At 41.2% G+C, this 13,407-nt stretch overlaps 1 long non-coding RNA gene across 2 annotated transcripts in view; it reads right to left on the reverse strand.

Moving 5' to 3' along the window:
- LOC140909540 (uncharacterized) overlaps positions 1–13,407 on the reverse strand; it is a 112,970-nt gene that overhangs the window by 5,311 nt on the left and 94,252 nt on the right. The window contains exons 1-4 of one of the 2 annotated variants that reach the window (XR_012158258.1): positions 5,672–5,736; positions 5,456–5,582; positions 2,921–3,044; positions 2,185–2,286 (exon numbers count right to left, since the gene is read on the reverse strand). This is a non-coding gene — a long non-coding RNA (uncharacterized LOC140909540). Of the gene's footprint in view, positions 1–2,184; positions 2,287–2,920; positions 3,045–5,455; positions 5,583–5,671; positions 5,737–13,407 lie in introns of those variants that run through there. The other variant, XR_012158259.1, reaches the window with a different exon arrangement.

The following is a 13,407-nucleotide window of genomic DNA, read 5'->3' on the forward strand; positions in this document are numbered from 1 at the left end:
AGAAAGCCAAAGGCATAGAGGTTAATAGTATTTGGGATCATATACAACATGGTTTTACAAAAGGTAGATCATACCAGACCAATTTGATCTCTTTCTTTAAGAAGATAACAGATTTTTTAGACAAAAGAAATGCAGTAAATCTAATCTACCTGGATTTCAGTAAGGCATTTGATATAGTTCCACATGGGAAATTATTAGTTAAATTGGAGAAGATGGGGATTAATATGAGACTTGAGAGGTGGATAAGGAACTGGTTAAAGGATAGACTACAACAGATCATACTGAAGGGTAAATAGTCAGGCTGGAGGGAGGTAACTAGTGGAGTTCCTCAGGGATCGGTCTTGGGACCAATCTTATTTAACATTGTTATTACTGACCTTGGCATAAAAAGTGGGCATGGGTTAATAAACTCTGCAGATGATACAAAGTTGGGAGCTATTGCCAATACAGAGAAGGACCGAAATATCATACAAGAAAATCTGGATGACCTTGAAAACTGGATTAATAGAAATTGGATTCAATTTAATAGTGCAAAGTCTTGCACTTGGGCACTAACAACAAGATTTTTTTGCTATAAAATAGGGATTTATTCCTAGTCATTCCACACAGTAGAAAATGGTCACCAGAGGATATGAAATAATCTCTGCATACAGCAGAGCTGGTTGAAAATCAGAATTTTCATTCTGCAGGAAACACTGCTATTTCAACATTTGTTTTCATCCCAAACTGGGACAAGAAGTCAAAAATTTCAAATTTTTTCATGGAATGGAAAGTTCTGAAAAATTTCAATTCAGAAATGTTTAAACATTTGGTTTTGCCTAAGCTGCCTCAGTGCCTGATTAGAGTTGTAGTTCAGGTGCTCAATACCCCATTCTCCTCTCAGGGCTGAGCTCCCCAACCAGATTATATTTCCCATGATACGTTTGAGTTATGGGACTCCTATGAGGCATTATGGAAGTTCAGCCAGAGATCATACCACAGTGCATCCTGAGAAGTCATGGCACCTGAACTCCAAATCCCATGAGGCACTGCAGCAGCTCAGGCAGACACAGATTAGTGTCATATTGACTCAGAATGAAACATTTTGATTTGATTCAACACACCACCATGTTTCATTATGAGACAATATGATTCAAAATGAAATACTTCATTTAGATTTTATCAATGGAAATTTGAAAAATATCAGCAAAATCAAATTTTCCTATGGAAAATGTTCACTTTGTGGAAACTGCATTTTCCATCAAAAAGTGGACTATTCCTGACCAGCTCTAGTGTATAGTTAGAATATCAGTTTGATAAGGGCCTAGTGCTGTGTGATACTGAGCGGCAGAGCCAGATTAATCCATCAGTGGGCGCTCGGCAAAATACACTTACGGACTCATGAACAACAACAAAGAGACATACAGTATATTCACTGCAGCTTAGCTGCCATGCTGTGGATCTGCCCGACGGGCTGCACATCCCAATGCTGCTCAGGGCCCTACTCATCATGATGGGAGTCACAACACACCCACTCAAATTTGGCCCAGGGGCCCCCCTCCATCATGACATGGGTGGGGAGTGGCCAGGCCAAATCTGAATAAGTGACATTGCACCTCCCCATCATGGTGAGCAGTGCCACAAGAAGCAGCAAGAGGCACAGCCAGTCCTGGCAGTTCCACAGCATGCCCAGCCCAGCCACGGTGAGTATACTGTGCAGCTGTTTGTTTGCCTATGTATTAATCTGGCCCAGCTGTAGTTTACAATGGCTTCAGAGGAAACTGAGGGCACTTAGAACCAAGATACTTTGAGATGAGAGGCCCCATATAAATACAATATTGTCATCTGTCAGTGCTGTCAAACATCCTAGCTGTTTTTGGTAGTGAATGGGACCTGGATAACTGACGGGGGTTCATTCTGGGTAAGACCAAAGCAAATAGTAGTACATTCAGAGAAACAGTCAGAAGAGAAGGCAAGGATTAGGTCTGTCCCTTGAACTGAGGATGAATGCTTGCCATTTGTCACTCGAATTCACAATTCCATTTAGGGATGTGGTTGAATCCCCAGCTGCAGTTAGATTATCAGAGAGCAACAGTACCCACGAGTTTTCCAAAATTTAATTGTGTAAGTCATACAGTCTAGCCTTAAATAAATAAAATTAATCATGAGATTAAAATAATAAATAGGACAAGTGAGTTCCATTACCTTAAACGTAGAGTCTCTGATGCCTGGTGGAAAACAAGGCAAAATATTCTATTTCAAAATAATTCCGCTGATGCGTCATATTTTATGTCATTCTCTTTCTTGCTTCATTAGACATGTGGATGAAAATAAGAACTTTGATTCTTAAGCATGAATATCTTCCCTTTTTGCTACCCTTCCACCAACATTACACCCCTCTCTGACACTCCAATAATCACCAGAGTAGCCAGTTTCGATTACACGAACACAAACATTATGACTTTGGGTGGGTAATAAACAATTTTAGCAGACGAACCCTGAAGAAACAAAGATCCTGTTTTCTTGCAACAGTCATTAGTAATAAAGTAAAGGGGGTGACAAATGCAGGAACATATTGCATTGATTATAAGCAAAATTCTTTCTAAATCAAATGTTTTGCAGTTTTCTATGAGCTTGCAGCAGCTCTCTCTGACTCCAGTTTTAACTTGTACAAAGTGTTCACATTTTACTGACACTACACAGATTCTGCCTGGTGTCACTGTAGTGTAAAGAGTAGAAAATACAACATATTATCAGCCAGAGTGCCTAGAGATCTTGCACACGGAGGGGCTTGTTCTAGGGAAGAATTACTACCACCATCTTCCTTTGCAGTTTACACCAGGAAGGCAGAGTGGCCCAGCTTTGAATTACACAGGAGCACCATATAAGCTCCCAGGGCAAAAAATGTCAAGGGGAGGTACCAAATCAGTGTTCTCCTTACCTGCATTCATCATATCCCCTTCCTGACCACTTCATCAGCTTCATTGACTTCCTATGGCCCCACAGCTGCAAACCCATGCCCTCCTGGATTTTCCACTGCCATTGCCCTCTGCCACAGTCCATACCTACAAAAGTCAGGGTATCCCCAGATGTGAATCTGTATCTGTAAACTATCACCCACAATCATCCCACACACGCTGCTCTGCTCCTACACTATAATACCTATGCCTGGATTTAGAATAAATGCTCATAATGAAACCTGGTTTCACTGCTAACCTGAAACTCCTGCCATGTTCACCAAAAGGTGATCTGATCGTCCAATCAGCTAAGGCTGAGTTTCCAGTAAATTAGGATAATTTGTGTTTTTAAGCAGAAGCCATGAGAAGCTGTGATTTTTACATGAGTTGGATCCCAAGCCAAGCAAAAACCCAGCAGTCTCATCTTTGGCTTTGATTTCAAGGGATTGTGTGAACCCAAAACTCAAAGCAAAATGCAAAAACCCCCAAGCTAAAAGGAGAAAAGGCTTGTTTGCTAATTCAGATCACCAAGGTCCACAGTTTTACTCTAGAACCTATAAATCACACTCCCTGTCTACTCATCTCATCAGACCACATCAAGTCACAGCACCTGTTAAGTTGTTCACCTGCTTGTACATAGGCCCCAATCCAACAAAGCATTTTAGTACATAAGAAATCCCATTTAAATCAGTAATCTTGGGTTTGTTCAAACAAAATCACGGCTAAAAAGAGTGATTCTATTCGTTTCTGGTTAGCAAGACTATCTCCCTGCGGTTGGGTTACATGGTTCATCTTTAAACAGGCTGCTACGTCTGAGTGCAATAACAGAAATATTAATTTGCCTTCTGCTAATCTGGACAAAACAGCAACTCTTTGTCTATCTAGTTTCCAGTAATAATTTTGCTCCCAGCACATGTGTTTACTGCCCTCTGTTTGATCAGTTTAATGGCTTCTTGTATAAGCTTTCCAAGGCTATTATTACTCTTACTTGGTGTGTGGAAAAGGCAAAGACTCATTAAATGGCCTGCATTCCTAGAGTCAGTTGCCTTTAGGCAGGAGTGCTCCTGATTTTCAACTCTGGCAACAATATCCAGTACTGCAAAAATAGAATAGCTTGCAATTGCAGTGCAGCAGATTGGCTGGCTAACTTAGGCCAAGAGAAATGCAGTTTGTTTTTATAACCTCAATGATAGTTGCCTATGCCTGTTCAAATTTCCAGAAGAGGAATTTATATAGATACTGATAACTGGCCAAATAGACTCTACCTTCAGTAATGGGATAACCTCGTATTATTATTTCAGTTCTGTGTATAATAAAGATGGAAGATCTTTTTAGTAACATACTGGAAATCATTACAGCAACAGTCCAAAAACAATTGCCAGTGGGTAGTGTGCTGTCAACTCCTCTCAGTTCATTGCTTCATCATTTCACATCATTCATGACCAACAGGAATGATTTCTTCTTCCTCAACATTGCAGCAGTTTAGTTTCCATGCTCATTAATGTCTGGTGCCTCTTACAATTACAGTTCCCAGCAAATCCAAAAGTCATAAAACATCCTAACATCTGTGAAATTCTATATTTACCATGACCATGTGGTACTGAACTCTTATCGTATGTTAAATCTGTTAAACCTAGGTTGTGAAATGATACAACATACTTGGCCCTGGAAACACCAGAGACTGATGAAGATGGGATGTCCCATTTGCTAAGAAAACAGAAACAAAATTAATCCTGTATTGGCAGGAGAACGAGCTAGGAAACATAATTAGAGAGCAGCCTAATCTGCAAAGTTTAGATTCACACTTCCCCAAGTCTGTGGTTCTGAAGTCCGGTTCAGCTTGGAACCCGATGCAAATTTTGGGACTGTTTAGATCATAGTTTAGGCACAGACCCCTATCTAAACCTATTAGGTCTTTTCTACCTCTTAAATTCTATGTTTTTACCAATTATTTCATGTTGTTACAGTGCCATTCATTTTTATCATTAACATTTAATAGACAAGACATTTGAATAAAGGGATGTATAGATATCAAAGCATCCAACTACTGTGCCTTCCCTGCCATGTGCTTGCCCATGCTGACCTACCATGCTGAAATCACACTGGGACGTATCATCTGGCTGGTTCTACCAATGATGTTAGATGACTCAGCATTTTTCAGCACTGTAATGTCCTTCTGGAAACAGCATTGTAAAATACAGCAATGATTGCTGTATATACTCTTTAGGGCAGACAAAGGCAAAAGAATGAAAAATATCTCTCAACTATGTGTGGGTTATTCATAGCCTCTAGATTCAGAGATATTTGAATTTCATGTTTCTACTTTAAGGGTCTCATAAATTTTTTACAGTCTAACGGCCTGTGAGAAATATATGTGTTATCACCTACAAATGGAGAAATTGGCCATTTTTGCCATGCAAACTCAATTAAATCTCCCACATTTTTGTTTGGTTTAGATTGGACCCCATTGGATGAATTACATTATATCTAGTGCACTATACTCCTCTTTGAGTACTTACAATAGTTTTGTCTGGACGGGCCTGTTCAATTTGTTCCCTGAAACTCCCAACTCTGCCTCAGATGTATTCCTCTTGCAAATTGAGCCAAGTTTATACCCACAAATGAAAGAAGAGTATATTGAATATACTGAAATGGAAAAAGAGCATAACATGTCATTTTTACTCTCTTGAGACAAACCAGAATAACATGGGGTCTTTAAAAGCAGTGTCTATTACCTGATTTTGATCACTCAACAAAAGTATTCTTCTTTCTGGAGCACCAAGGACATTTTAAAAACAACTGCAGCAAAAAAGATAGATCAGCACAGAAAGGCAGCTGAGACAAGAAATTTGCCTGAATATCACAAACACCTATCTGTTTCACAATAGTGTAAAAGGCACCCTTTATGCATACTCTGCTCATTGGCACTGACAATGGATGTAATTGTTTTATATATTTATTTAGATTTCATACTTACACAAACTCTACACAAAAGGGACAATAAGAAAAAAGTGCTTTTTTGTTCCATAGACATTCTGTTAGTCATTATACAACGTGACTATGCAGTGCAATGATTCTTTGTCTGCAATGATTTTACCGAAAGAACTGCCCTAAAACTATAATGGACTGGATGATTATTTAATGTATTTTGGCTAGAAATCTTGACAAGTTAACCTAGCCACTCCTATGAAACCTCTACTTCCAGACTCAGCTGTGCTCAGGAAGTGCAGTCACATGAAATTTTGAAGTAACTGAACTGATTCAAAACTCAGAACAGGTTCAAGCCAGTTCTTAGTGAATCCAAGCTGGTTTGCTGATGCTTATTAAAAACAAAATTACATTTTAATGGGAGGGAAATAGTAAATTTCAGTACTCATTACAGAGGGACGGTCCAATACTTACTGTGGGGGAAAAGATTTAATTATTTTCAGTTATTTTTTAAATAAAATAATCACTTTTCATGAATATGGTTATAATTAAGTCCCTTTATTTTTTGAAAAATTCCTTTCATTTAAAAATGTAACAAAACTATATTTAAAATCCCAAACAATATCCAACACCAAAGAATAAGGGGACAAATTCAGAGTGTATATATGAAGGTAAGTTACAGGTCAAATAGAGCAAATATAAATACATTTATTTTACATGGTAAGGCAGACCTTTTTTATTGCCATCCTGGCTTTTTAAGAACAAAAAAAACAAAACAAAAAAACCACACCCTCTTAGTGATTGATTTGCCTGCTTCAACCTTGCCCTTCCACCCCACTTTGTGTGTTAAACCAACTTATCATCATTCACACCCACCTACTCTGACCTACTAACTTGTCCTATATACCACACCCTCAGGTGCAGTTACTGAGCAGAGCAGTAGAAATTATTGCACTTTGTGTGCATGTGGTTGCAGATTCACATACCAGCAAGTCTGTTTCAGGAGTGGTGACCATCCTCTTATCATATGACCTCAAGTTGGCCCAGGATGTGTGGCTATAGAAGATACTTGTGCTGAGAAGCACAAGGTTGAAAGCAGAGTGCCTTGTAATGAAGCAGAGGGTATCCAATAGATCAACCCACTATTATGTGTTATATAACTCAAGGTGGAGTGGAAAGGAAGTTGTGAGTGTGTATGGTCATCGCTAATGAATGAAAAGAAATATGCTGCCCTGAGGCACACGTTCTTACACATTCCCAAAGCAGTTGTTCTGAGGGCATCTTTGACTATAAACTTGTAGGCATTAGTTGCCATTATTACAAAACTAGTATGATTTATTTATTGGTCTGATTTCCCATATGTATATCAGGAATGTGTGTTCACAACAATGTGCAAGCACACATCAAAAAATCCCCCTTCTTGTCAAAGCATCTGATCTTTTTACAGCAGAAAAAAGGCTAAACAGAGAGGGAGCTATTTTTAGTGTTCCTGAAGGAGTTTCTTCCAAATGTTCACACAGCTCTAGGATGAATAAATCACATCTCTGAATGCTCACTTTTGAATAGCGGACAAAATGAATGACTCCAGACTTCAGCCTCACCTATACCCGGTGGAATACTGCATCCTCTGCACCAGAATAATGCATCTGATCAAAAATGGCTTGTTTCTCAGCTAAGGGACACACCAGCGTAATTTACTATTTCCCTTTAAAAATCTGATACAGAATAAATCTGAGCTGGTGGAGGAAGTGTGCTTTTAAAGTCTAGCCTGATATTGTGTCACCTGTTTCCTGGAGCTTCCTTCCTGTAGATTCAATAGCTAATTTTGCACCATTGTGCTGATGAAGTGGCCAGAGCAAGAAGAGAGGAAAATACCCAGAGGAGTGTTAACAAAAGTTACATAAAATGAGTCAAAGAAGTTGATTTTGGTTTCATTGGCTTGCAAACCACTTACACTTCTGCATCCCAAAGGAAAGCAAAGGTTGCTTTGTAAATAATAACTTTATAATCATTCACATTTTCCATCTGTAGAGCACTTCCATTTATCATACTGCTAAAGATCTCAAAGCAGTATGTGAAATTAGTGCCAAATTCCCTCTTGTCAGTGGTGGGAGATATAAAGTAAGTCTTCCTGTGTCTACAAAGTTCCCTGGATCCTAGAAGGTTCATCCCAAAGCAGAGCAGGTAAAGGAAAATTCTTACCATCCTCACCCTCCATTGGGTTTCTTCCTGGGGGGCAACAGGAGTGGAGTTCTACAGGAGCTGTACCTGCAGAAAGTGCATTGAATCAGTACACCCCCTGATACCTTAGCCATGCTCTTCTCAGCCAAGGCAACATTTGGGCTGCACTGCTTTCCATGCCCCCAGTGGGGAGATAAAGGGAAGCTGTGGCTATGACTACCCGTGCCCATCTAGCAGGGGGTTATGCCACCAATAACCCTGAGCTGAATCTATCCCTGAAACTAGTCTCTAGAGAGGGGTTACAGATGAGATTTTTCAAAAGCCCTCAGCCAATAACAAAAGCACTGACTTCAATGGAAGCAGCGTTACAGCAGCCCAGGGTGCCTCTGAAAACCCCATCCATGAATTAACTGATATATAACTAAATAGGCGTGCATGCACACACACAGATTAAATGCATCATTTCACCCTCTACTGAAATCCAGCCACCTCTGGGGGGAAACGTGGCTCCTGATTAACAGCACACAACAACCGCAAGCTTTACTGTACACTTTCCTTATGGGAAGTGCCATGGGATCTTTAATGACTGAAACAATCAGGTCTTGGTGTTATATATCATTGAAAAACAGCACCTCCAGCCGCACAGTGACCACTAGCCCATGCTGGGGCATTAATTCAGATGTGCAGTCTTAAAAAGAGCCTTCTATTTCAATAAAGTGATTACATAACCCAGAAACAGCTGCGCCCATTTCTAGGGTAGTGTCCCCAGACAACATGAGTCTGTAATCACTAAATTACAGATACAGTTAAGACTATGTTGTGAATGCAAAGGAGATGTGCAAACAGAGCCATGTGATGCAACACATTTTGCTTTGTGAATAACTCATATCCAGGAACTCCAGTTTCTAAAACACCTTCTGCTTTAGCAAAGACACAAAAAGATTATATTTTTCACTGTTCTTGCCCATGACGAAAATGTTCTTTGCATAGTTCAGTCTGTGAGTTACGTACATTTTCTCCATTTCACTTTTCTGGCTGAGTTGCCGGAGGGGCTGCTTTGTGAAAACAGGCACTTATGCTTTTCATTACAGACTGCATTCTTTCTGTACGTGCCAGTGGATGCCTCACTGCTGGTGTGACTAATTAATAAAACTCCTAATAGTATATGGTGCAGGCTCTTTTGTCTGCCAACTAGTGGGCAGACTAGTGCAGGCTTAACCAATTAGCAGAGTTTCCCCCTGTGACGCACTCATATAGAGAGTGTGAATATAATGTAACTAAAATATGCTTCATGCAAAAGGTCTCTTGTAAGGTATCATTACAAAGCTTATAATCTACTGAGTGTGGTCACCCTATTTGTATAAATGTATCACTCTTGTATCTGAAACTAGAAATATGAAATATAATTCTGAGGGCCTATTGTAGTTATGCAAAGTGTGGGCCATTAATGGTGGTCTGGAATCTTGATGGCTCCCATCAACCAGGACAATTGACTGTGGATGACGCTGTTTGCAGGCAGGCCTTCCTGTGTGTCAGACTGGGAGGAATGAAGGCTGGGGGTCTCACAGGACATGTGACCATATCATCTGAACTGGAATCCATCTTTAACCTGGTGCTTTTCCACAGCGAAGGAGGGGTGGGAACCCAGAGGGACAAAGGATTCCCACCTTAGGCAAAAGATATATAAGTGGGAGAAATAGAACAAGGGAGGCAGCCATCATGAGGAATCCCCTAGCTACCACCTGAGCTGGAACAAGGGCTGTACCGGGGAAAGGATTGTGCCCAGACCAGGAAGGTGTCCCGCTCCAGTCTGTGAAAGAAACTTATTGAAACATCTCCAAGGGTGAGATTTTATCTGTTTTCAGTTTTTATTACTGTACTTAGACTGGCGTGTTTTATTTTATTTTGCTTGGTAATTCACTTTGTTCTGTCTGTTACTACTTGGACCCACTTAAAGCATACTTTCTATATTTAATAAAATCACTTTTTACTTATTAATTAATCCAGAGTATGTATTAATACTTGGGGGGGAGGGCAAACAGCTGTGCATATCTCTCTATCAGTGTTATAGGAGAGAGAACAATTTATGAGTTTACCCTGTATAAGCTTTATACAGGGTAAAATAGATTTATTTAAGGTTTGGACCCCATTAGGGGTTGGGCACCTGAGTGTTAAAGACAGGCACACTTCTGTAAGCTGCTTTCAGTTAACAGCTGTTAGGGGACGTGCTTCAGACTTGGGTCTGGGTTTGCAGCAGGCTAGCGGGTCTAGCTCACACCAGACAGGGCACTGGAGTCCTGGACAGGAAAGCAGGGGCAGAAGTAGTCTTGGCACATCAGGTGGCAGCTCCCAGCGGGTTTCTGTGATCCAACCCCCATACAATGGCTAAGTGTGCATCCTGCCCATCACTTCATCCAAGACTTAGTCCAGTGCCCATGTGATATGAAGCCAAAAGCTTTATGAGGTGAGTCTAAAGGCAGCCTCCTTCCCGTTAAGCTGGAAAGAGCTGTACTAAGCTCCTCTCAGCTGGAGGTTGTTCTTTGCATAGCTCACGCTGCATGCCAGTACCCATGTGAAATAACAGCGTTGTTCAATGATTCCATGTGCAGCATGCTTGGAAAGTTCGCCTTCTTGGTGACTGCATTTGGCATCAGAAATAATTTCTCAGCAGCAGAATATGCACAACAGCACAGGCACCAATGTGTCCCTGCAGCTCTGTGTAGAACTCAGTGTGGGAGATCTTTGTGAGGAAGCGTGGAACACATCAGACAAGGACCCCTGGCTCTGAAGAATGCTCCCCCCCTTCCTGGGATCCCATTGTACACAAGCTGAATGTCTACACTGCACAGTAAGCCCAGCTCTGACTCAGCTTTGAGCCCAAGCCATCTTTCTGTCTACACACAAATCACTCTGACTCAGGTCAGCAAACGCTTAGGACTCAAGTTGTACAATTTGGCTAGGTGGCTGGGTCAGAGCCCAAGTCCCACTGTGAGTCAGGTCCAGAAGGTCTCCAGTAGTGCAGTGTGGATGCGTGAGCAAGACTGAGAGACTCGGGCCCATCAATTACAAGCCTGGGTTTACAATGAAGTGTGGACGCTCAAGCAGGGGCTTGGAAACACTGAGTTCATGAGCCCAGGTCCCACAGTCCCAGGCTCAGAGTGCGGTGTAGCCATACCCTGAGAGGTCAAGGATCCATGGGATGCGGAGGGCGTGGTTGCATGAGGAAAAGGCAGGACCACAGCACCATCCCTCTCACTCCCTCAGGGATATTAAGTGTAAGATAATGTTGCTTCAGCATTCACTTATGATGCTTCTTCCCTCTGCACTACAGATGCTCCCCATGAGACTTTGGGGAACCCACTGAGGACCTACTCCATGCCAGCATCACAGCAAAGGGAGCAGAATGCAAAGGTATTGAGCCTCTGTGCGAATGCCACAACCAGAGCTGTCAATGACCTTATATCCTGATTGCATGGTTTTTCTGCACACCCTGGACTACCTGTGAATTTAGAGAGCCGAGGTCACTTCGTTCAGTGAGTGGTAGGGAATAAGGATGGGAAAATCCTTCCACTCCCAAAAGAAACATTTGGAGGAAGCTCCTCAGGTTGAAACTCTGTTTTTATATCCAGAGATGGTTTTCCCCTCACACAGATGCCTACATGGCTCATAGAAAGCAGCCATTTGTCATTGGGCTTTGAATACAATTCTGTGCAAATATACTGGGCAGAAAGGAAGTATGATAAGACGCAATAGTATATCTCATCCACGCAAGAAAAATAGCTGTCATGCAGCCACTCCAACAATGCCTGGTCAATTGCGCTTCGTCTCTAAAAATGTCACTCAACTACCCATGCATGACGTTCACAGTACAAAGAAGTAACTTTGCTAGAATTTGGACAGGCCAGGACATTGAATTCAGAATCAGAATTATACTGATCATGATTTGGCCAGGTCCTGGATTTGACACCTCACATCCCACAGAGATGGGGGAAGAAGAGATAGGCGTTATAACATTAAATAAACTGTACTTTTGTGGGGTGGAAGCGATCTCTCTGAAACCTTTCAATGTCTCGGCAGAGTATGTAAACTCTAACATTTAGCTCCTCATGTACTCTAACCCTCTTCTTCCTCTACTAGCCCACTCTCCTGACACACACAAAGGACCTCTGCAGTTCCTTTTCTCCTGCCCTACGTTTTGCTCTCTTACCCTGCCCCATCCACTTTTCTAATTCTCTTCTTACTACTTTCTTATCTTCTTCCCTTGTTTCCCTCATCTGTTTTCATATTTTAATGGGGCTGGAAAAACTTTCTCTGACTCCCCAGAGAGAGAAATCTCCAACCTCTTCAGCATCCGATGCATGCCTATGTGCTGAATGAGCAGTAGGGGAATGAGGAACGCCTCTACCAATATGACTGTATATGGAAAAACAGTCAACTCAAAGCAGTAAAAACATCACCAGAGGGTGCAGTAAAAGTCAAGGAATAGATTTTTTTCCCCCCTTCTCTCTCTTTTAGTATATTCCTGCTTTCAGTTGTTCTTGCTTGTAGAGCTAAAGGGAACTATACAGGAATGCAAGAGAGAAAGTCCTGGGTGACACTTATTACTTTTACTGTGGTGTGGTTACTTCGTTATTCATAATCAAATTTGGAATGTGTACCCACAGGGAGAAGGAAGAAAGAGAGGCCCCTTCTCTAACCAGTTTAGCTGAACCATTTGAAAGCTCAGTTTAACCCATACTTCTAGCTAAAATGGTTTAAACCAAGGACCCCTATGCTCTCACTAAAGTCAATGGGAATTATTTGTAATCTGTACTCATGTCTGGTTGTTAAATGGCAGTAAGTTATCATTTATTTTTCACCATCCTCATTCTAAAGGGGAAGTGAGTAAATGTTGTCCAGCAAGTGCATTTTGTGACTGGTTTTGTAAATTATCATGAGGCTTTTAAACACAGACCAGTGGGAATAAGCTGAAAGTGAGTAATTCAGTTTTGGGGTAAATTGGTAGAACTCTGGGCTTCAAAACTGTCTGGACTTCTCCACACTGGCAACTCAAAATGTGTAACTATATTGGTTGGAACTGCTTTTCACTATATTTTGTAATCGTTCCACGAACTTGCTAAAGGCAAAAAAGAGATAGAAAAAGAGAGAGATGCATACAACTCAAGGACTCAGAAAAACTATGCTACTGAACCAAAGCCCATTGAGGTCCATGGGAATCTGTCCACTGACTTCAGTGTGTGCTGAATTAGGCTCTATATTATTATTTATCTAAGTGAATTCCATCCCTTCAACGGGAATCATGTATGCTTATCAGAAGGTTCAGACCTCTTTGATGACTGATTCACCTTCGGTATCATTGGAA

Source organism: Lepidochelys kempii, chromosome 3, assembly GCF_965140285.1.
Source record: "Lepidochelys kempii isolate rLepKem1 chromosome 3, rLepKem1.hap1, whole genome shotgun sequence".
Taxonomy (NCBI): Eukaryota; Metazoa; Chordata; order Testudines; family Cheloniidae; genus Lepidochelys; species Lepidochelys kempii.